The sequence below is a fragment of the Larus michahellis genome, chromosome 5, assembly GCF_964199755.1.
Source record: "Larus michahellis chromosome 5, bLarMic1.1, whole genome shotgun sequence".
NCBI classification, from domain to species: Eukaryota; Metazoa; Chordata; class Aves; order Charadriiformes; family Laridae; genus Larus; species Larus michahellis.
In genome coordinates, this window is record NC_133900.1 from 8,664,278 (window position 1) to 8,685,707 (window position 21,430).

Here is a 21,430-nt window from a genome sequence, read left to right on the forward strand (position 1 = left end):
CCCAGAGCACAGCACAGGAAGATACAAGCCTTAGCCCCAAGGTGTATTTTCCACAGCTGGGGTTATACGCATGCCACGAAAAGCCATAGCAACTACACCTGTACTTCCCTGGGATAGCAACAGTACCACCCCACTGCTTCCTATCCCCACCCTCGCTGAGCAGAAACGTCCAAAATGGGAATTGCATTGGATTATTTTACTCTTTATGAAGGTACTATAAAGCTCTACCTACCTAACATGAAAGTCTGCCAATATAACTACAAGCACTTTACCAAGCATTAGTTTTTCTCCTTTGAGGTGTATCAGTGTCAAAAGATGACACACGATGCTTCTGCAGGAATCTGTAGCTTGCAGTAACTTCAGAACTGATAAAAAAAATAAATTGCTTCTGAAAAAACTATTATGCAACTCCCCTTTTCAATGAAAGCGTCTTCCACTGGGACAGGAAAATATGTACCAGACCTGCCAAGCCATAAAGATATTAAACACATGATGCCATTAGAGAAATGTTGATTACGTGACATTTTTACTGGGAAAAATGGCTTTGACCTGCTATTGAACTTCTGGGAGGAACCTGCAGGATGAAACCTCATCATTTCATCCCCTGGTCAGACAGAAGCAGGGAGCTTGGAAGGTTTGTATTTAGCAAGAACAAGGGCAATATGTAACAGCACTTTGTAATCATGAGCATAATTCCCATTTGGCAATCTGGGAGGGAAGAGGGAGGTGCTCAGTGCCATCAACAGGGCAGCAACACACAACTACACAAGCTCAGCTACAGATGCTCCTTCACTCCAACCATCCTCAGCAATGAACTCCTCCAGCATGTCAGGAACGTCCACCAAGACAGGGAGAGCTGCGGAGGCTTGGGAATATATGATTCGGCTCACCTCCAAAATTAGTAAGCAGCACATAGGTAAAGGGGGCTTTCCAGGGGTCAGGAAGATTATGAGGTGGTGCTCAGCTGGAAGCAAGTTAATCAAACCCAGAGCACAGGGACTTTTCCCCAGTAACTTCCAGTCATACTCCAGCAGTAAATTCCCAGAATACATCATTTGCCAAAACAAATAAAAAAGAATCAACATCCAATGCAACTGCTTTCTGTTTATGAATACCAGGAGCATGTCAAATGTCCTGATAGAAAAAAGGAAAGAAAGCCCAAAGCCAGAGGATGACACATTTTTCCAAGATAGTTAATATAAAGCTTTTTTGTACCTCTACCCTAAGTCCTTCTGCTTAGGATTTACCTCCATTAAATAAGATGGTTTGTGTGCCTGAGCTGGTATGTAAGATCCATTTATAACAGAGGTGAAAAAAAATCTAAAAATTTCTAAGATTTAAAAAAAAGCCAAACCAAAAAAAACCCAAAAAACAGCCCACCAAATTATCACCAAATTGAAGTCATTACTCCTTTCAGATAAAAAGCCCTAAAAACTAGAACTGGTATGGAGGACAAAAGACACATGGAGCGGCTTTATACGAGCGAAACCAACTGCCATCTGTAAAGAGTTCATCTATTGGAGTGCAGTGAGAAAAAGTTAACGATTAAAGGAATACCAAAAGGTTAAACATTAAACCTATTCCAACAGCTTCTCATGCAGTTATGACCTACATGCAGGTTGGTTTTTTTTTTCCAAGTGAAAGAGAAAGTACGAGTTTTGAAGTGTTACAGAAAACCAAGCACATCTACGGAAGACTGCTGGAGGGATGTTTTTAGCTGATCAAAACAGTTCTTTAAAAAAAAAAAAATAATCAGGATTTAGAAGTATATTTTTCCATTCACCCAGAAAGACCAAGGAGGATCTAGAACAAGAAGCATGACCATACAGAAATTGGTGACTTTCAGAGTCAAAAAATAAGGGGGAGGATCCTTCCCCCCGCCATTGTTCACAAATGCCTGATACTTGAAAACTGGGCAATGTGGAAAGAAACTGAATGGCATTTATGTTTATATAAAGTACACTGAAAAGTCTTTAATGTTTAAATTAATATTATAAAACTGAACTAATACTACAGTTATATTTAAATCTTACAAATAGTTTTGAAATAATTCCCATTAATAATTTATGTAAGTCAGTCACAGTACTGAAATACATACTGGAGATCGGATTTACTGCCAATCCTTAGTCTGCTAATCACATTGTAATTAAAATTTACAGACATGTTTCATTTTTTTTTCCCCGTTTTATACTACCAGCTGCCTACCTACTATTTTTGATTCTCACAGAAATAACCATTTTCAAGTCAGCATTCCCATCAGTGTTTTCCTCCATTGTAGTGAGATCTAGAGGCAAAAGAGGCTCTCAGACACCTCTGTATGCAGCACAGCTTGAATTCAAACTACACAAATACTTAACACTACTCAAAAAAAGTAAACAGTTCTTACCCACTTACACATACCACAACAATATAAAGAGAGTCCTTTTTATTCACTAGTAACACATGACACTCCTGACTTCTAAAGCAGAAGACGAGGTTTTACAGAGATTGAGCTCAGTCACGCTATTAGCTCTTCCAAGTCATTCCCTTCCTTTCAGCTTTTCTTTAGATTGGCTAAATTTTGTTGAGTTTACCTTTGTAGTTTGGTCAGAAGACGGGGACCTCTGCCTAGAAAGGTGCCCTTCGTACTAAAGAGCAGCACCATACTGACAGCAAAGGAGCAATCTTCTAGCTGCTGATCACTCTCACCTTACCCAAAGAGCTCAAGTTACTCATTACAATTTAACAGACACCAGTACACATTAAAAAGAGCAGGCTTACCAACTAGACTTCCACCTCTGCAAAGCATGGGTGATTAGCACCGAAATGACTACGCCCGAACAGAAAGCTAATAATGATGTGCACCACAGGAGCAAAAAAGCGGGGGGGGGGGGGGAGGAATTCTGAGATTTGTATGCATTTCAGCAAACTGTGCATACTGCAAACTGCCACTAGAGTTCTGATAACACACAGATTTATCATTTAATCTGGCTCACAGGATTGTCCTCTCTCTTCCCTATCAGTTCATTACACAAAACTCAGTATTTTAGAAGGGAAAATACAAACCCTGCTTTTTAGAGCTGTAAACTCTCCCAAATTTCATATCAGTGATCTGTGCCAATTGGAACAAAAGGCAGAAAAGAGTTTGGACAAAAGAGTTTTGTCAGCAACGAAACACTTAATACAAGTTGCAAGTCTGATGCAGTTTCCACATAGGGAGACCAGTTATCAGTTATGTACCGCAGCCGCCTGCGGCAGGCTTCAGGCCAAGCTGCTGCTGAGCTGATTGCTTTTCTTTCACCAAAAGCAGCTCAACATCCATTATCCCACCAGCTCCTATCTCCATTCGAGGTCAAAAACCAGGGCCATAAGCAATGCAGCATCACCTCAGGAGCCAATCCCACCTTACCATGCCCAACAGCAGCATTTACCACAGGCAAACATATATAGTGTGTTTAGTTCTTTGGAGATAGTATGTATTGTAGCTGTAAGAAGGGACACATGGCTGGAAGTACGGTAAGAAAAATGCTGCGCTAGGTTGTGACTGAAACACAACTTGTTACTGAGAGCACTACAAACTCCCTCTGAAAAATCACATAAGCAGCTACTGGCTATAGTTTACTACGACTCTTAATAAAAAGGAAGTATTACAGAAGAGAAAGAAACAGGGACGGATCTTGGATTGTTACCTGATTTACTGAAGCCCCAGTTCTGCCCTGCCCACTCAAAATCCCATTAACGTTAACTTATTTTATGCGCAAATCTGTTTGCTTTAGCTGTTATTAAACATGGTTTTACAGATAAAGCATGGTATCCAACCTTCACAGGCTTGTAAACATTTCAGTTAAACAAATACAGAACCAAGCCCTACAACGCAAGTTGCATGACCAAAGGCCCTGTAAGCAAAGCATTTTATCAAGCCTAAGATAGCAAGGAATGGCTAACAAAAAGCACTTACAGGTAAGTATAAAAGCTGAATGAGGAAGAAAATATTCCAAGACAAATAAAAGGTCCTCTAACACCGATTGCAGGATGATTCGGTGATAAAAATACATGCACCCAAACCAAATCTTAGCTGTGTCAGCCACAGGCAAGCAGCTGATATTAAAGACAAAAATACATACATACACACCAGCATGAATGCAGTGCATCAATTCAAGATCAGGGAAGAATGAACAGGTAAAAGGTCGCTCTTTCTATTTGCGACTTCCTCCAAGACATCTCTTGAAACAATAGAAGTCATTTTTCAAGTCCCTCTCAAAAACATTTTCTTTAATATCTGTCCGTATAATTTTTTTTTTTGCCAAGCACCAGATTAAGGAAGAGCTACCTATGTGATGAAAGGCACTGACCAAATTATGTTTAACCGCAAGTCTCACAACATGAGACTTTCACAGACACAGGAAAATTTTAATTAGTGGCATAACAGACAACAGTAAGACAGACTGTGTTCTTTAAGCTAGAAGTACAACTTGACTCCTAAACCCTTTAAGCTGGCAATTGTAAAAATACGTTCTTAACCTCTAATACTGCTTGCTGTTCTGTACATATTCCATAAGTAATAGGAAATCCTACTCCATAATCCTTTAGGAGCATTAAAGTAAATCAGGCCCATAAGGTGACTTCAGGCAGCAAATTGCAGTTTAAGATTAGGAAGCGGTTGCTACTAAGCATATGCTGTAAAACTGACAAAAGTATCAGAAATGTGTGAATGCACAGAGCCTTGGAGCAGCAAACCATTCTATTATCCAGGAAAAGAGTCTGATAATCAGGTATTGCACAACCTGTAGATTTATAGTCTGAAGTTTTCCCTATCACGTATCTTGTTACTAATTGCTGAGGTAGCGCATGCTGTGATTGCTATTTTGTGTTGCAGTGTTTTAGATAAGTGGTAAGGATCTAGCTTGTAACTACAGGCTCCTATTTCAACCAAATGAATAAACTGAGAAATTAGTGGAAATAATTAGTAAGAAATTACGTGTGCATAAACAAGGGCAGGCTTTTGCATTTACTTTGTACAGTTTCTTGAACAACCACATCCTTCTGTCTAAGGACTGAAGCATTTCAATGAGTACAAGAACGACACATCTACTGATAAAAGAGAGGAAGATTTATAGGTATTGCAACAGCACTGTAATCATGTTAGAGACTTATTGTGTCAGTTACGCAAACAGCAAAGGAATTATTAAGAGGGAGTCAAAGTGATGGGCAATTTATGAAACCTCTTTTAGTAACAGCTTCCTTCTGTAACATGTTTTATCAAACACTGAAGGATTTTACCTAAGTTTTTGTACTCAAGAGTTGTGGAAAAACAATTTTAAAAAGCCTCACTCAAAAGGTAGCAGGGTAGAAGTGACAAGGTACTTCTCTTTCAAAATACAGGTTTTACAGCTAGTACACAAAATGTTTTCAATGGACATGCTAGCAGATAGATCCTCAGGAAAGTTACATGGGACTAGAACTCTTATGCAAGGCATAACATCCTATTAAAATGAATTTATAGCGAGTGACTGAGGTATAACATTCTTGGTAGCACTTTGCCACTGGCTTTCTAAAAGAACACCTTTAAATCAGTCTTCATCGTTGTGGAAAACAATCCTAAACTTCTGAAAAGATCGATCATATCTACGAAGATTAACAACTTACAAAGATTACCTTTATTCTATGAATGGATTCTAAATTTATCCAAGGCTTCTGAAGTCACTAACAGTAAGACACTCAATCTTTTAAACAAAGTCACTTCTAAACCATAGCAAGGCCTGCATACTTCGGGATTATGATACTGCAGTATCGACAGCATCAGCCAAGAAGAGACTTACCTGCTAGTAAAGGACTGAAATCTAATTAAACATTTTCATAACGTGATGTACGTTACAACAGAGCAAAGGCACATTCCCCTTCACACAGTTTACATTTCCTAACAATCTATGCACTAGAACTGAGAAAACATTATTCAGTTAAAAAGACATACCTTATTGAATGTCACTATTGTACCGGTATCCACTTTCAAGATTCAGTCCAACTAACTGCATCAAAGTGACTTTCATAAAGATTTTACACCCTATGAAACACTAGTATTCCCAGATCTACCAGACAGGCTAGTTAAAACAACTCCACATACCTCAGGAATACATTTTAATAACCCAAATGAAAGTAAAAAGAGCAAGTTGCCTTTTTTTCCTGCTGTGCACTGGGCAATTCAAACAGGGTATTTTAACATGCTTATAATCTATGTCTTTCACCTTATGCAGTGGGGATTAGCATTTGCAAACAGTATTCTACCCGTCAGTGTTCTGGTAAACCAAAGTGCTACTGCAAATACTTCTGTAAGGCTTAGGCAGGCCTAGAAGTGCTGCAGGAAGAAAAACCCCATCCTTTCTGCTGCTGTCCCAAGCAATACAGCAAGACCAGAAGAGGCTCCCGGTCCCAGCACCTCAGCAGCTGCACCGGTATCCCAGAACCGGGAGCAGGTGAGAGACAGCACAGAGACCCATCAGCAGGGCAGCTCAGGTCAGGCTGTGCTTATCACTTCAGCCTCTGCGCCAGAGCAGAGCTGACCGTCTACGCACACGGTGTTGCAACAGAACTGATGTGCCCTCTTGGACCTCTAGGACAGAAAGGAAGCACAGTGCAGAAACCTGAGAAATGAAAAGCCTGCTCCAAAACCTACATACCTTCAACCAAACGCAACCTGACTCAGTGGGCAAGCGCCTCAGATTTCTCTGCATTGGCGCACTCTGTTATGCAGGTCTTCTCCTTGCTGCCCACGGTTACTCCACTCCCAGCACCTTGGAAACAGAAATGCTGACTACATATAATGAAAGAGTCATCTATCTGAAAGCAAGACACATATATTCCTTGTGGAGAGATTTGTCTAGTTCATCCAAAACAACATGGGAATTATACATCTTCCTCGCAGCTACTGTGAGCTCACAGGAGAACATACAAGTCCCTGACAGAGTCCCCTCAACATCTGGAGACATTTCCTCCAAGTACTGAGAAGTGACAGCAGTGTTTCTCAACCTGCTGCAGCCATTTTGCACCAGAAAGCAAGCAACCAGAAATAATATTGCGACATCAAGGGGCAGGGGTATTAACACGGAGAAGTCAACAGGTTACTCCACATTTCCTAGACACACCAGTGCGGTTTAAGATGTCATTTACTGGCTCACAAACTGCTGCGTGAGACTGCTCTGCCCAGAAGAGCCCAGTAACAGAACAACTTCTCACAATGTTTCATGCTGCACAGTCAAGAGCTACAGGAGTAAAGTGCAGAAAGAAGAAAACTTTCTACCTGCACAAGTGCCACAGCAGCTGATGGAGACAAAGATGCCTCCACTGAGGGGTCAGAGTTTCCCAGGAAGCCTTTTCTTTCACACTGGCATCAAAATACTGGCTGAATCGAAAGAAAAAGAGAAAAAAAAAATCTGACTCCACCTGATTTTAAGCCTTTCATCAGTTACATCCTCCTTTGATAAAAAAGGCTCTCCAAAGAAGGGTCTGGAAGAAACTTCAGAGCACAACTTTATAGTAAGCTTAATTCGTTGGTGCAACAAACACAGCCTATAGTTATACACGCTACCACCACACAAGCATGAATTATGCCTCATGAACAAGCCTCATGATCTAAAACAACATTTGTTCTAAACACATATTAAAGTTAAACTAAAATCCCGGTAAAAATTGTTTGGGGGGGATGCTTCATCTTTCACTACAGCTAGACTCAGCTTGGTACAAGCTCTCCCTGGTCACGCCATCACATGACACCTAGAAGCACTGAATGAATTTCTTTGTTCGTTTTCTGACTTCATCCTATAGCAAATAACTACATTTTAACAAGCCACACAAAGAGAATCACAAGGGAAACTATAGCAGGTTTGTTTCTGCAATGGGAAATACTAAAATACTTGAGTTAAGAATGTTTTGCATTTATTCAGCTCAATTAAAATAATTAAATTGCTCACGACACTATGCAGCAACACCACACACTCCCAACTATATTCAGCTTGTTCAGTCCACTCATCATTAGGTTCTGTTTTGAAATTTACAGGTAATTTTTTTAAAGCAAAGTATTGCGTTTTGCTTTCAGATTTGTATATTGTAGTGTCTGCTTTGAATTACCTCCTAGTAGAATTCATTTGTTAGAATAAGGATAAAAGCAGCATACATAACGTCTTTTCTCTCTACGTAGTTTAATCCTTAGATTCTAGTTTTTAAGAGCAAGACCCCATCGCTTACCAGAGTGTGAAGGGACAGATATCAACTCAGGAACCTTCTAAAAGTGCAGACTACACTCCAGCAAGGGGTAAGAAAAGACTCAGGGTTTTCTGCAGTAGCTGTATAAAGATTTTTAAATATACCAAAACTTCCTGCCAATGCCCAGTATCTGTAGCTGACTCAGACTGGATTGTAACTGCAGAAAAGAAAGGGTCTAAAGATAGGGTCCGTGGATTTTCAAAGACAATCTGATTTAAGCATAATCCATTCATTTACAAATATTAAAAAAGAGACATAGATCCAAAACTTGCAGAGGGTCAAGATAAAGGTGATTCACAGCTCTATGATTCACAAAGGATCACCTGGGTGAAAAACCAAAACAAATCAACAACAAACCATCCAGATGACCATCGAGGGCTTCTACATGTGCACATGCCTCCTCCTACCCACTGAAATTGCACTTTCTCCGAGATGAGAAGATCCCCCTCCACTTCTGGAAAGCAATTGATAAATAAGCAAAACAATTACCAAAGTATCCCAAAGCAGAGTAATTAAAGATTGATCACTAGGAATGGTTAAAGAAATACGGCAGCTTTAGGTTGCGCTCTTAAATTTGACACACTGCACACCAGACTCGGATCTATTTTACAATATTCTCAACTTTGAAAGAAAAATCTGGGTAAGTCACCAATTGTCCACGGGCAAGTTTTGATGCAAGTCCTCACAAAGTTTACACCAACAGTGCACATTTACAGACTTTCAGGCTCCACAAGCCAGGGATGCCCCAAACACCAGACTGACCTATCGAGTCATGTTACAAAAGAACACCTGAAATTTTCCACTTTCGATTGCTAGAAAGAAAAACGCGTAAACAAAGCTTCCCACAAGCATTTTATGCTTGATTTCTTATGAGAGTACCGCCAACACCAAACCTCACCTGCAAGGTCTTCACCTGCAGCAACCTTCTAGTTAAGAATGCTCTTGAGAAAGATACTGCTACCAAGGTCCAAGTTTAACATCTCAGCACACCCATGCTATCAAAAAAAATATTTTCTACCACCCATTTACATTATGATAAGTTGACAGAACTGGCTTCCCAAGCAGACTTACAATATAAACATATAGCTATGTGCATACAGCATCTACATTCTGTAACTACCCCTTTTAAAAAAAAAAAGCACTAAATCTTATTAATCTGAAACTGATACGATGTAGACTACTACCACTTCTCAGTAACAGCTGTTAAAGTGAGAAGGGAGAAACCACATTAAATGCTCACTTCAAAGAATATTTCATTAGAGAGTTTCCAGCAGTACGAAATCTTCATTTATTTGGCACATCATCTCCTACATTTGCATTGCTATTTCTATGTCTAGTTCCTAAGTTTCATCTTACACAAAATATTTCATCAAACTGTGGTGAGCCAAAGGAGAACATTATTTTCCATGAAACAAAACAGATTCAAATTAGTAACTAAATCTGCATTCTCAGTTGGTTCAAGCACAGGTGTAGTCAAGAGGAGGGACACACAACTGCATTCGGAAGACCAGGTTCCCTCTCCAGGCGCTGCAGGTTGCAGGAAGCACATCCCACCAGGCTGCCGGGTTTGAGAGCTGCGGCAGGCTCCTCGGCCACACCACCTGCTTCACCTCCGAAGAAAGCTACAACTTTCAAAAGAAAGTGCATCTATATGCCCTTTAAATTATCCTAACGTTTACAGCGGTATTCTGGCCAAAATTCCCATTCCTAACCCAGATTTCATTCAGAGAGGTATGCTTCTTTGATCCCATTCATACTGTAAGCTAGGAAATACCTGACTTTCCTCCGAATTTGAGAATTTCTTGTTTCAAACAATACATTGGGACAACAACAATGATGCCCTGAAAAGAAAATTAAGGGCAAGTAAGTAACAACACATGAGTACTGGCCATAGGTTTTTTAATGCTAATTACCTTACTTCTGATGAAAGTTTTTACAATTTTTTTTTAAATACCTTCATTTTATCAACTGGTGTTCTTGGCATGAAATTACAAAGCCTTATTCAACTTAAGTCAAATAACTTCTAAGTAGTGGTGGGGCAGGGGAATCAAAATCCAGCATATGTAACTGCACTTTAATCAAAATCGTCACAACTGAGGCCTTGAATTTCAGAATTTTGAAGGCCGTGCTACAGCTATGCACCCAATCCTCACATGTAACAAATGTATGAAATAACTTTTTGAAGAGTGGTGTTGATGTATGGGTGAAAACAACTCTCTAACGGAATAGAGTGATTAATTTACGGAACTCAGAAGATCCTCCACCTTTTATATTCACACAACTACCTTCCCTCAAATACACTGAGAGACAACCTTTGTAATTTTTTGGTTTGGTTTTTAAAAAGCACACTGTTTCACCAGGGCATCAAGGCTCATTTCCAACTCAGTTCAGAATATGAGTCTGACACAAGATTTCCCATTAACTCTCCCTTCAGTTACTGAGTAGGAAGGGAAAATAGTCTTAAGTTACTTTTCTCATGAAGCTGAACCATCCATTCATAGGAGGAAAGAACAGCATAGAGCAAAGAAAGCTATCCTTGTTCCCCTATACGAATAAGATTACATGCATAACAACTGCGAACTTAATAGAAATTGTCATAAAAAAAATCAGGTTTTAACTTTTTTGCATCTCTGAACCATATAACTTAGCAGTTATCTACATCATCTTTCAAACCTCTTAAATCGTAACTGTTACATTTACAGTTTGTAAAAAAGCAAAGTTTGGTGGTATTTTTTCCATTTAACATCACTTCTTCCAATATAAAAACCACTTTTTTGAACTGGGCTAGCAGCTATTCTCTCTCTAAAAAACGATCTATTGACCAAAGAGTTCAGGACTTAGCAAGGACTTAAGAAGCGTCCCAGGTATAGTCCGTTAGGTGTACTGTTTTAACAGCTCAACAATGAAGCTATTCCACAAAAACACAGGTAATGTCATTAACTCTTCCCATATTTAGGAATTAAGAACACACACAAAATTCTATGTTAAAAACTAAAAATTTCAAAAGCTTCCAAAAGAAAGGACTCACCACTACTCCAACACACTGGCTCCAAGTCAAGAACTGTAGCACAAAATCTCTCATATAATTCGCAAAATAAAAAACTAATTCAAGTATAGCATGGTGTGACCACGTAACAGCAAAAAGGAGACATGGAAAGTTCTTCTCCTATTAGATGATTAAACATTATGAAGAAAAATATTTTAACGGAGTTGCAATGAAAAATAATGATGATCAATTCCTAAGAGTTTTTCTTTACAAAGCTACAGACAATTTAAGAACTTCTTTCTTACAAGGAGTATTACCAGGGCCTCACACACTGAGCATTTAGGGTATATACATCTCAAGCGTCGTAAGACACTACAAGTATTTTGTCAAAGGGTTCAAGAAACCTTACATCACAGGTCTTGGAAATTTACTCCAAGCATAGTTGTCCTGGGGGAAAAAAAAAAATGGAAAAACCGCAACACATTTCAGGACAGAGAATTATATTAAATGGTTCTAGTGTATTTTACTTCCTGGAAAACAGGAAGAGCGCTCTACAATGCCTATTCACAAACACTTTGAGCTATAGCAGAACATCAGTTTTCAGCTCAATGATACTTTCTAAAACAACAAAAAATAATAAATCCATGCTGACAATTTTTTGAAAAATCCCAACAAAAGAAGGTGAATTATTTCAATTGCTTCTAACGTAGCAGCATTTCTCACACCAATCCTATTCTCCTCTAAATATTACTCTATAATACTGAAACAGAAATACAAGCATTTCTGTTAAGAGTTAGGATCCAGACAGAAAAGGTATTTCATTTAGTAAGCATCTCTTGAATACTCTTGAATATGATCTTACAACAAACACCTCAATAGCTTTCAATAGTGTAGCATGATTTTTCTAGTAAGGAACTGACAAGGGACTCACACAAGATGGAGTAAACCGAGATGAATTCTTGGTACTATTCTAAAGGAAGCAAGCTGACTACAACAGTGATGTGGGAAGAAGCGCTTGAAAGAACCCGAAGTGGGAAACACAAAGGAAAGTAGGTGTGGGTAATAAAATACTCAGCAGTTAAAGTCAGAAATAATGTAGTTCACGGTCAGGAAGGTCAATTAGAAAATAGTCGAGTCAGTATAGGCATTGTTGTTACAGTTATTAGTATAATTAATTGCAGAACATTTTTGAGTGGTAGGAGGAGTGTTGCAGCAAAACACATCCTCTGTACAAGCCTCAACAGGTACAGAAAAGGCCATACACAAAGCTACGCTCAGTGGCATTGTTTTAAGGACTGTGAGGCTTACCACAGTACCTTCCCACACCATGTCTGCATGTGTAGTAACACACCTACCACATAGGGAAGACTGATGAATTTGATTTTTTTTCCCATTCCTGTAAATAAAGCACATCACTAGAAATCAACCAAGTCAATCTGCAGCAAGTTATATACAGCAGAGAATTATGGCAGGTTCTCTCACTTTTTATTTACAAACCAATTGGACCATGCTGTCACGATCCACAGCAGCCCTGGCCTTCATTCAACCCAATACGCTTCCTTCAAGTGAACTGACTTAACATAGTTATCATTCCAAAGGGTTGATTTGGATAGCACCTCTGAAGTGTTTTAGATATGATAAATATGGCATTAGGATTCAATTAACCACGGTAGTTCTGAGTACCTTCAATTCCTCTGAACAATAACTAAAACGGCTAAATTAATCATAGGCTACTAATCTGGAGTTATGACCCAGTCCTGCTTTAATCACAGCCTAAACCCAGGCCACAGCTGCAGTGACTGTCAACAAACTACAACAGCTAGTAGCCATTCACTAAGTTAAAGCTGCCACCAGTACACAAAACCACTCCACTGCTTTGTTACCACTTCGTTAGTGAATCAGCTGCCCTCCACTCCATTTGCACAGGCAAGATGAGGACCCTTCCAGAGCTCAGGTGACACCACCCTGTGCAGAATGAGGATGTGGGGATTGTCTCAGATGCCCTCTCCTCAAGCCCTGGTTAGTCCTTCAGGTTTCTCCAGCCAAATCCTGCTTCAGAACAACTCATCTGCTTACAGCACTCTTAAGAATATAAAATGTAAGGGGCACTTACAAAATACTCAACACAGTTCTCACCTTAGAGTCTATATACTTAATAGACATATGACAAAAAGTAAATAATTTTATTTTCTTGCTTCCTGCAACAAGCTTCTTTTGGTGGCAAATGTTGTGCAAAAGAAAAATAAAATGCAAGCACTTCAGGCCAAGTACTCATTTCCTTGTATTTCGACAAATTTTCACAATAGCATGAAAGCCGTCCAAAAGAATATAAGACACTAGCACAAACTAGTCAGTAGTTTTGAAAAAAAAAAACAAACAAACAAACAACAGCCACTGCAGTATCCAGGACTCAGCCTGGATCAATGACCAAAACAAAAGAACAAAAACAAGGAAGTGTGAAGTAAAGGTTACTTGCATACTATGGTGTGCTGGTGCTATAAAACAAGCTCAGCTAAAATATATGAGTGACCTTGTGTGACAGTTGCTTGGAAAACCAGGCAGGCAGCTTCAGATAGGAAGTCTAACCGAGACAATTTTTAGAATACGTGTCTAAGAAGCAAGTAATAACAGGTGAATTATTCTGAAAACTAAGTCACCTAGTCATAACATGAAAAACAAAAATACTACTTTCAAGGTGTTTGGGTTGGGGGGGGAAGACCTTCAAGGATCTCTGCTATTAAAAGTTCCTCGCTGCTGTTCCTCCCCAGGCAACTCTGATGAGCACGCAAAACGGGCTGCGTATTTCTTAATGATTTCCTATTGTTCCACAGTCAGTCCTAAAACGAGCATGTAAACAAGTCGTAAAAGACAAGATACCATTTAATATGTTTAAATAACGCAACTTTATTGACATTCTCCCTCAGAAGTCTACGCTTCACCGCTTTCCTCCTTTTTAAACCCATACGGGGAGGCAATAGCAGCAATTATGCAACGTTCTCCCGCCACAGGCAAGGCGGCTTGGCTCAAAACTCGCAGTTCGCATTCGCGAACAGGGCAAACACTCAGAGAGAGCTCCCTCACCTTGCGGCTTGAAGTTTGCAGCCGCGTTAATTAAAAAAAAAAAAAAATAATCCGTTTACTAGGCACCCACAAGCAAGCAGCTGCCCGACTTTGGGACGGCTGCGGGTGACAGCCCCTCACGGCGATACCGACGGCCGAGAGACCCCTCGGATTAGCGCATACAAAGCGCAACACAAGACTGAATTAACCCAAAACCGGTTGCCCCCCCCCCCCCCGCCCCGTCCTCCGCCGCCCCAGCACCCCCCTCCCGGCAGGGCTTGCTACATCCCCCGAACTTCCCCTCCTCAGCGCTGAGGAAGAGAGTGAGTTCACCTCAGCGCTGCGGCCCCCCTTCCTCCCTCCCTCCCTCCTCCTCCTCCGTTCACCTCACACGGCCGCCCAACTTCCTCAAGGCGCAAGGGCGGGCACCTGCCGGGCCTCCAGCGCCGACTCCCCGCTGCGGCACCTCAGGCGGCCGGCCAAGAGAGAGAGAGACTGCCCGGCTCCCTCCCCTCCTTCCCTCCCCACACAGGTGCCGTGCCCGGCCGGGTCGCGCTTCTCGCCGCCCCGCAACCCCTCCTCTCCCCCGAGCTCACCTCAGGGGAAGGGTGAGGGAAGGGGTGTCCTTTTCTCGCCCCTCAGCACCCCCGCAAGGACGCGGCGCTTCCCGCCACACGCTCCCAGGTCACGCCGTCCCCTCGCTCAGGGGACACCGCATCGCCACGGCCTCCCCTGCGGCTTCTTTCTAGTCAGCCCACGGCTCTCTCCCCCCTCGCATACCAACCCCGCCATGGCTCTCCCGCCCCACCGCACCCTCGCCTTCCCCGACCCTCCGCCGCGGGGTGATGCAAGGAGCCCCGGGCTTCCCCTTGCGTTAGGGGAGGGAGGAGGAAGGAAACCGAGCGTGCGGGGAGATAAACTGAGAGGAGCGGGGAAAGCAGCAAGGTCAAAGGAGAACCTTCCTTCTCCTCCTCCTCCTCGCCCGGGCAGGGACCCGCCGCCTCAGAGACCCTCCGACCCTCGCTGCCCCCCGAGCTCCCTCACCGCTCTCCCTTCACGGCCGTTTCTCCGCGGTCGCTGCCTGTGGTAACGAGCCGAAGACCGGGTCGAGCCGCTCCTCGCCGCTCTTCTTCCTTTCAGTCGAGCCGGGTTTCGCGCGGCTCCGTGTCCGGCCCCGGCTTTGAGGCCCTGCTCCCGCCGGAGCCCCTCCGCTGCGGCGCCGGGCCCCGCCTGTCCCCTCCGCCCAGGCTCTGCTGCACCTGCGGCGGCGGCCGAGGAGAAGAGAGGAGAGGGCACCCTCGCTCCGTCCCTCCCTCAACTTCTCATCACTTCCCGCTGCCCCCGCTCCGCTCCGCCGCGCTGCCGCCGGGCGCATACACCGCCGCTGCCCTCGAACCCCCCCCCCCGGGTCCTTGGGCTAAACGGGGAAAGGCCGCCCTCACCCCTTTTCCCCCCCTCCCCGCTCTTGGCCGGCGAGGACAATCTGCCGTCCGGGTGGCCGGGCGCCCTCCCGCCCCATGCACTGCCCCGGTTCCCCGGGCAGCTCCACGGCGGGGCAGGTCCCCTGTGCCCGCCTCTGGCGGGTGGGACCGGGGCCGCCCTCCGCCAATCAATCCGGGAGCGGCGGCAGGAGGCACCGGCCCGGCGGAGGAGGGGGGACGGCCGGGGCGCTCCCTCAGCCGGGCCCCGGTCCCCTCACGGTCGGGCGGGCACGCTGCCCTCCGCGGGCTCGAAGCGAACGGGGATGGACGAGGCACAAGGCCGGCACCCCCGCGGGGATCTGCGCCTCGGCCCGTCCCAAGGGAATCACAAAACGGCAGGGACCTCTGGAGACCATCTCGCCCGACCACCTGCCAAAGCAGGGTCACCTCAAGCAGGTTAGGCAGGAACGCATCCCAGCGGGTTTTGAACACCTCCAGAGAAGGAGGCCCCGCAGCCTCTCTGGGCAGCCTCTTCCAGTGCTCCACCACCCTCAAAGTAAAGAAGGTTTTCCTCCCGTTCAAGGCAGAATTTGCCGTGTTCCTGTTTGTGCCCCTTGTCCTGTCACTGGACACCACTGAAAAGAGTCTGGCCCCATCCTCTTGACACCCACCTTTTAAATATTGATCAGCACTGATGAGACCCCCTCTCGGTCTTCTCTTCTGCAGGCTGAACAGCCCCAGGCCTCTCAGCTTTACCTTCTGAAAGAGGTGCTCTATCCCTTGATGATCTTCATACCTCTCCCCTGGACTGTCTGCAGTAGTTCCTTCTCTTTCTTGAGCTGGGAAGCCCAGAACTGGACACAGTACTCCAGATGTGGCCTCATCAGAGTAGAGGGGGAGGGTGACCTCCCTCAACCTGCTGGCCACGCTCTTTTTAACGCGCCCCGGGTGACCATTGGCTACCTTGGCAGGCTCATAGTCAGCTATGAGGAGCATTTTGGTGGAGCCATGCCCTAACATCCATGCTCCTTCTTCATTGCCACTTAGCTTTGGTTAAAAACCAAAATACACAAAAACTCTGAAGCCTTTTCTCCCCTTCATTACAGTTAAGTGCAGTTGCCCTATGTTGGGCGCCAAATTTGCCCAGCCACCTCAGTCACTAAAGCATCTGTCATTCATTTTAGCAGCCAGACCAACCCAAATCACAACATTGCTCCCGACTAGTTGAGTAACATACAGTCCTTTATCTTCTCCTTCTGCAGGAAAGGGCATCAGCTCCTCAAGACTTTAATTCCTATGCAGGGAAGGCTAGCTAAAAGAGATTTAACCCTCCATCCTCCTGGGAAAGACCTACTAGCAGCCTTCCAAGCCCTCACCTGACAAAGATTAAATACTAACGGTAATTCTCCACTTGGTTTTATGTGTGTGTGGCTTGGGGGTGTGGGGTTTTTTAAATTCACTTTTTTTTTTTTTATTCACTTATTATATAACAAAATTGTTATTTCACAGCTGACAGACAACAACATCCTTTGAAAGACCAAGATTTGCTCCCTGCCTGCCACACACTTTTAAAAATCCAAACTTTTCCGCTGCTTGCTTTAAGTTACAAGTTTGTGTTGTTTAAGTTACAGAAGTGTTTTATGGAGCCACCAAGGTAAATGCTTCTTTCATCGAAGTTTTTGTAATGAAATTTAAAGGAAAAGAAGTTTCGTATAGTCTTTCTGATTCGACAGATCAAGTTACTCCTTTAATAAACACGAAGGTTTAAGTTTCGTCAGACAAAACAAGAAAGTTAATGAAATTTGAATGATAAGTTAGTGAAATGCATGATAAGAAAACTGAACATAAGCTTTCAATGGACCTCCATTCAAGTGAAGATGGCTTGCAAAAGAAAATGAAACTTTACTTTCATTCAAATTAATCCAATTTATTTGGGACATAGAACTTCTCGTGATATTCATTATAGAGCCTTTTAAAAGCTCTTCAGTTTCTCACATATAAAAAAAAACAATTAAAGTTTCTCAAATCTCGTGCCCCGTTTGACATCTAGTTAACGTTACATTAGGTGTTACTGTGTTGAAAGTTTTAGTTACTTCCAGGCAAAATAAATTTCAAACCGTAATGCCAGCTGAAGACAATAGCTAATAGTTGAATAAATTCATCTCCTCTGCATATCTAACCTACTTACTTATTCCAGTGGTAACCGGTTTAGTAAAATCCAAATAGAGTAGAACCATTCTTAGGTTAACAGTGGGCTTAAAGCTAGATTGGAACAAGCTGTAAATTTTGTTCAGACTTCCCCGAGATACGTTGGTATCTCCTCAATGTTTATGAGTAACTTTTTTGTTTCTTGGGTAGTAGCTTTAATAAAGATGTTTTTGCTGTGGGAGTAGCAATACTGAAAAGTAGCAATTGTTGTGCTTACCTGGGGAATTTTATTAAAATTGCCTATCAGACCTTGGTAAAAAATTGATTTAACAGTCTTTTCATGGAACATTATAATGAAAATGTCTCACAGCAATGGTAGTGTTTTGAATTTCATTACTGTATGCTATTTAATAGTAACTCAGGAGAGAATATTACTTTTATGAGCTTTTTTATTCATCCCCACACCTTCTACCTTTCCTGTCAGCAAGTCAGAGTTGCTTGATTTTATCAATGTTCTGCCTTCCCAGTTTCCTATCTTCAGCAGATGGGCATAGGTCAGATAAAAGACTTTATTGAAGTGTTCAGAGTTAAGTGATTTCTTCATTTATTGTAATGCGATGCAGGGATCTTTCTTTGGTGCAAATATTTCAACTCCAAGTACGTGGTATTGACCTGTCTTTGCCTGTTACGGTTACATGCTATTGCAAAATTGTTTTTATTTCAAACTCCAGATACATATATAATTTTGTATTTAACAATTTTTGTATTTCTTTCAAAGACGATGTTTTGGAGGGAAGCACCTAATGCGGTACCTAATGTTACAACATTACCTGCTCTCAGAGAGACTGACTTTTGGATTGGAAGAGTATCTTCAAACTAGGACACTCAGTTAGTATAATCTCAGTTTACTGTTTTCTAGGCAGCTAGTCCTGTAATGATTTATTTTTTTTTTTTGACTAGTCCAGGAAAAGCAACTTCAAATAGTGACTGACCATTTCTTTTCAATGGTTTCCTGGTATAGAAGACTCCAGATGTACTAACTGTTGATTGTCTTGCCTTCACTGTAAGTTTTAGGTATGGAGATACCGTGCAGTTCGGGGTAAAACCTAAAGTTCCATATCACAATAATTTTGCGAAGTAATCGAAGTCAGAATTTTTAACTTGTGTAATGCAATTATTAATATGTAATACCAAGTTTTGTCTTGTCACATTTTAATATCTCTTGGAAATACTGGGCACTCCCAGAGACTCAGTTTATGGGGTCTTGGCAGATAAAGTAGTATTTTACTCTGGAATATCCATGTCTTGTACATGACAGCTCCAGTCTTTTATTGCCTGGCTTGTTATTTTGATAAGCAATATAGTGATGTTCATATATTTCTTTTATCATTAAAGAGATGCAAGTGAACTGTAGGTTGTTTTCAGAATAAAAAAAAAGTGCATAATACAAAGTAGTTGGGGTTTGTGTTTAACTGATTGTTGTATTTTTTACTTGCTGCGTACTTATAGCAACCCAGCTGTGGAGACAGTAAATATAAGGTAATAATGATTAATTAAGCTATTATTATAAATCTAAGTTATATAAGGTATACAGCCCAATACTGAAACATGGAACTTTTGTTCTCCAATAAATTCCAGAACGTAACACAGAAATTCTGTGTTGCAAAAATTTTGGAATCTTGGAATTCTAAATTGTGATAAGGAAATCTGATTCAAATAAAATAATAAAAAGTCACAAAATGCTACAAATATGAAGCATTTTTAATTTTCATGAAAGTTTTACAGGGCTAATAAACACATCAGAAGTGGTTTTGAATAACCAAGGTGTCCAAAGGACACCTTAATATTATTTTTCAAGAGAGAAATTTATTTCATTTGCTTTTAAGTTGGACACCGATGTCATCAAAGTTATTTTTACTAACTTAGGAACAAGAAACGCATCTTGTTTCTCTGAGGGATTTAGAACTGGATTCTGTTGGATGAAGGCGAGAGTGCAGCAGCTACAGAGCACTCCTTCCTGTTGCGTTTTCTGCCCACTGGAGTTTTTACTGTACTCATAAAAATATAGAAATATCACACTATTGATTCCAGATTTGAGTTCCTTCGAATCTGGTTGATTGGACAATGTATGTAAATCAAATTGAAGATTATGTCCCTTGTGCGTTTCTCCTGATTTGCACTGGTTTGTTGGCAAAAGAGAGAGTAATTTCTCCAGATTTCTGGATCACGATGGTTCACATACAGTTCTTTAAGTGTTTTTTTCCTAGTGCCTTGATTGCTTTGACAATACATGCACATACTTCAAGAGTGTCTACCTAACAAAGTAGAAGCATAACCTTCCTTGTAACTCATCTGAGATAGCGTTAGCTAATTTTGCTTGTTAATTGGTATGAGATCATAAGCAGGCAAACTAATTTATTTAAATAAGGTTTTTAGTTCTATTGCCTTACCAGTTTTCCAGATGGAATTAATCATCTGAAATGTATATTACCTCATTTAACTGCAGTGTTACCAGACAACCACCTCTTCCAGATCTGCTTGCCACTTCTTGTGACCTTGTTCACAGATCCCCGTAAACACCATGAAGGTGTACAGAACAGTCTGCCTTTGCTGTAGGCAACTGTTGGCCTTATTATCTCACGTAATTGACACTAATATAAAAGTGGTGTTTATTCTACCTACGTAGGTGACTCCCGTAACTGCGTATTACAGCTATGAATGGTGGTTCCCAACAGAAAATAACTACTCCGTGATCAGGCTGTGTTTTGTGGATCTTGTAAGTGTGAAATGGTAATTTATAGTTAACTGATGTGTATCTGCGTGGTAGCAGAACACGGGGCATCTCAATTAGATTTTCGCTTAGAGGAGAAACCTGTGATGCACCTGCAGTTGTTCCCTCAGTGCAGTCTGTGTGCTTACAAAACATAATATTCCGTTTCCTTGAGCAGAAACTTTTAACAAAGGAAGAAGGATTCATTTATAAACAAACTTAAGTGAGATTTCCTCTCTTATTATTCGTTGTCTGGCAGTACAGTAACTTTCCGAGGAGGTTTTTATCCTGGGTGTTTGTTGACCACAGGCTCAGAACACTTTCATGTAGAAAACTATTAAAACCATCAATGCTGCAGCACTGTGCCTTGTTATAAAGGACATACTGTGGTTAGAGAAGGTACAGGGAAGAGCGCTTAAAAGTGTTTAAGGGGATTGAGCCTTAGAGACAAAAGAAGCGGGAACTCTTCTATGTGTAAAGGGAAAAGCTGGGGGAGGATACGGTCAAGATTTGCAAAACCCTGAAGGAGACAGAGATGATAGCTACACAGCTGTTATTCACTAGGTCATGTAATCCAAGAACCAGGTGATTCTAACTGCAGTGAGTATCAAAACAGCTTAAAGAAAGCTCTTCTGGAAACGCAGCTGACCTTGATTTCGTTTATTACTGCAGGAGGTTAGGGAGGCAGGCTGTTTCAGCAGGTTCAAGAAGGGGAATAAACAACTTCACGGGCAGCAACTCTATAAACAATCCTTAAAGGTAAGGTTTTACCCTCTAACTATCCAAATACAACAAATGAGCATCCTAGGT

General features: G+C 41.9%; 2 protein-coding genes across 10 annotated transcripts in view; one reads left to right on the top strand and one right to left on the bottom strand.

The window, feature by feature from the left end:
* UGT8 (UDP glycosyltransferase 8) overlaps positions 1 to 15,805 on the bottom strand; it is a 41,484-nt gene extending 25,679 nt beyond the window's left edge. The window contains exon 1 of the mRNA XM_074589014.1: positions 15,326 to 15,805. The gene's annotated coding sequence lies outside the window, so the exon portion shown is untranslated. The remainder of the gene's footprint in view (positions 1 to 15,325) is intronic.
* Positions 15,806 to 17,005: 1,200 nt separating this feature from the next.
* The window catches only part of ARSJ (arylsulfatase family member J), a 210,330-nt gene continuing 205,905 nt past the window's right edge, over positions 17,006 to 21,430 (top strand). For 2 of the 9 annotated variants that reach the window (XR_012587205.1, XM_074588782.1), the window contains exon 1: positions 21,279 to 21,379. The gene's annotated coding sequence lies outside the window, so the exon portion shown is untranslated. Of the gene's footprint in view, positions 17,357 to 21,278; positions 21,429 to 21,430 lie in introns of those variants that run through there. The other 7 variants (XM_074588792.1, XM_074588788.1, XM_074588786.1 and 4 more) reach the window with 6 other exon arrangements.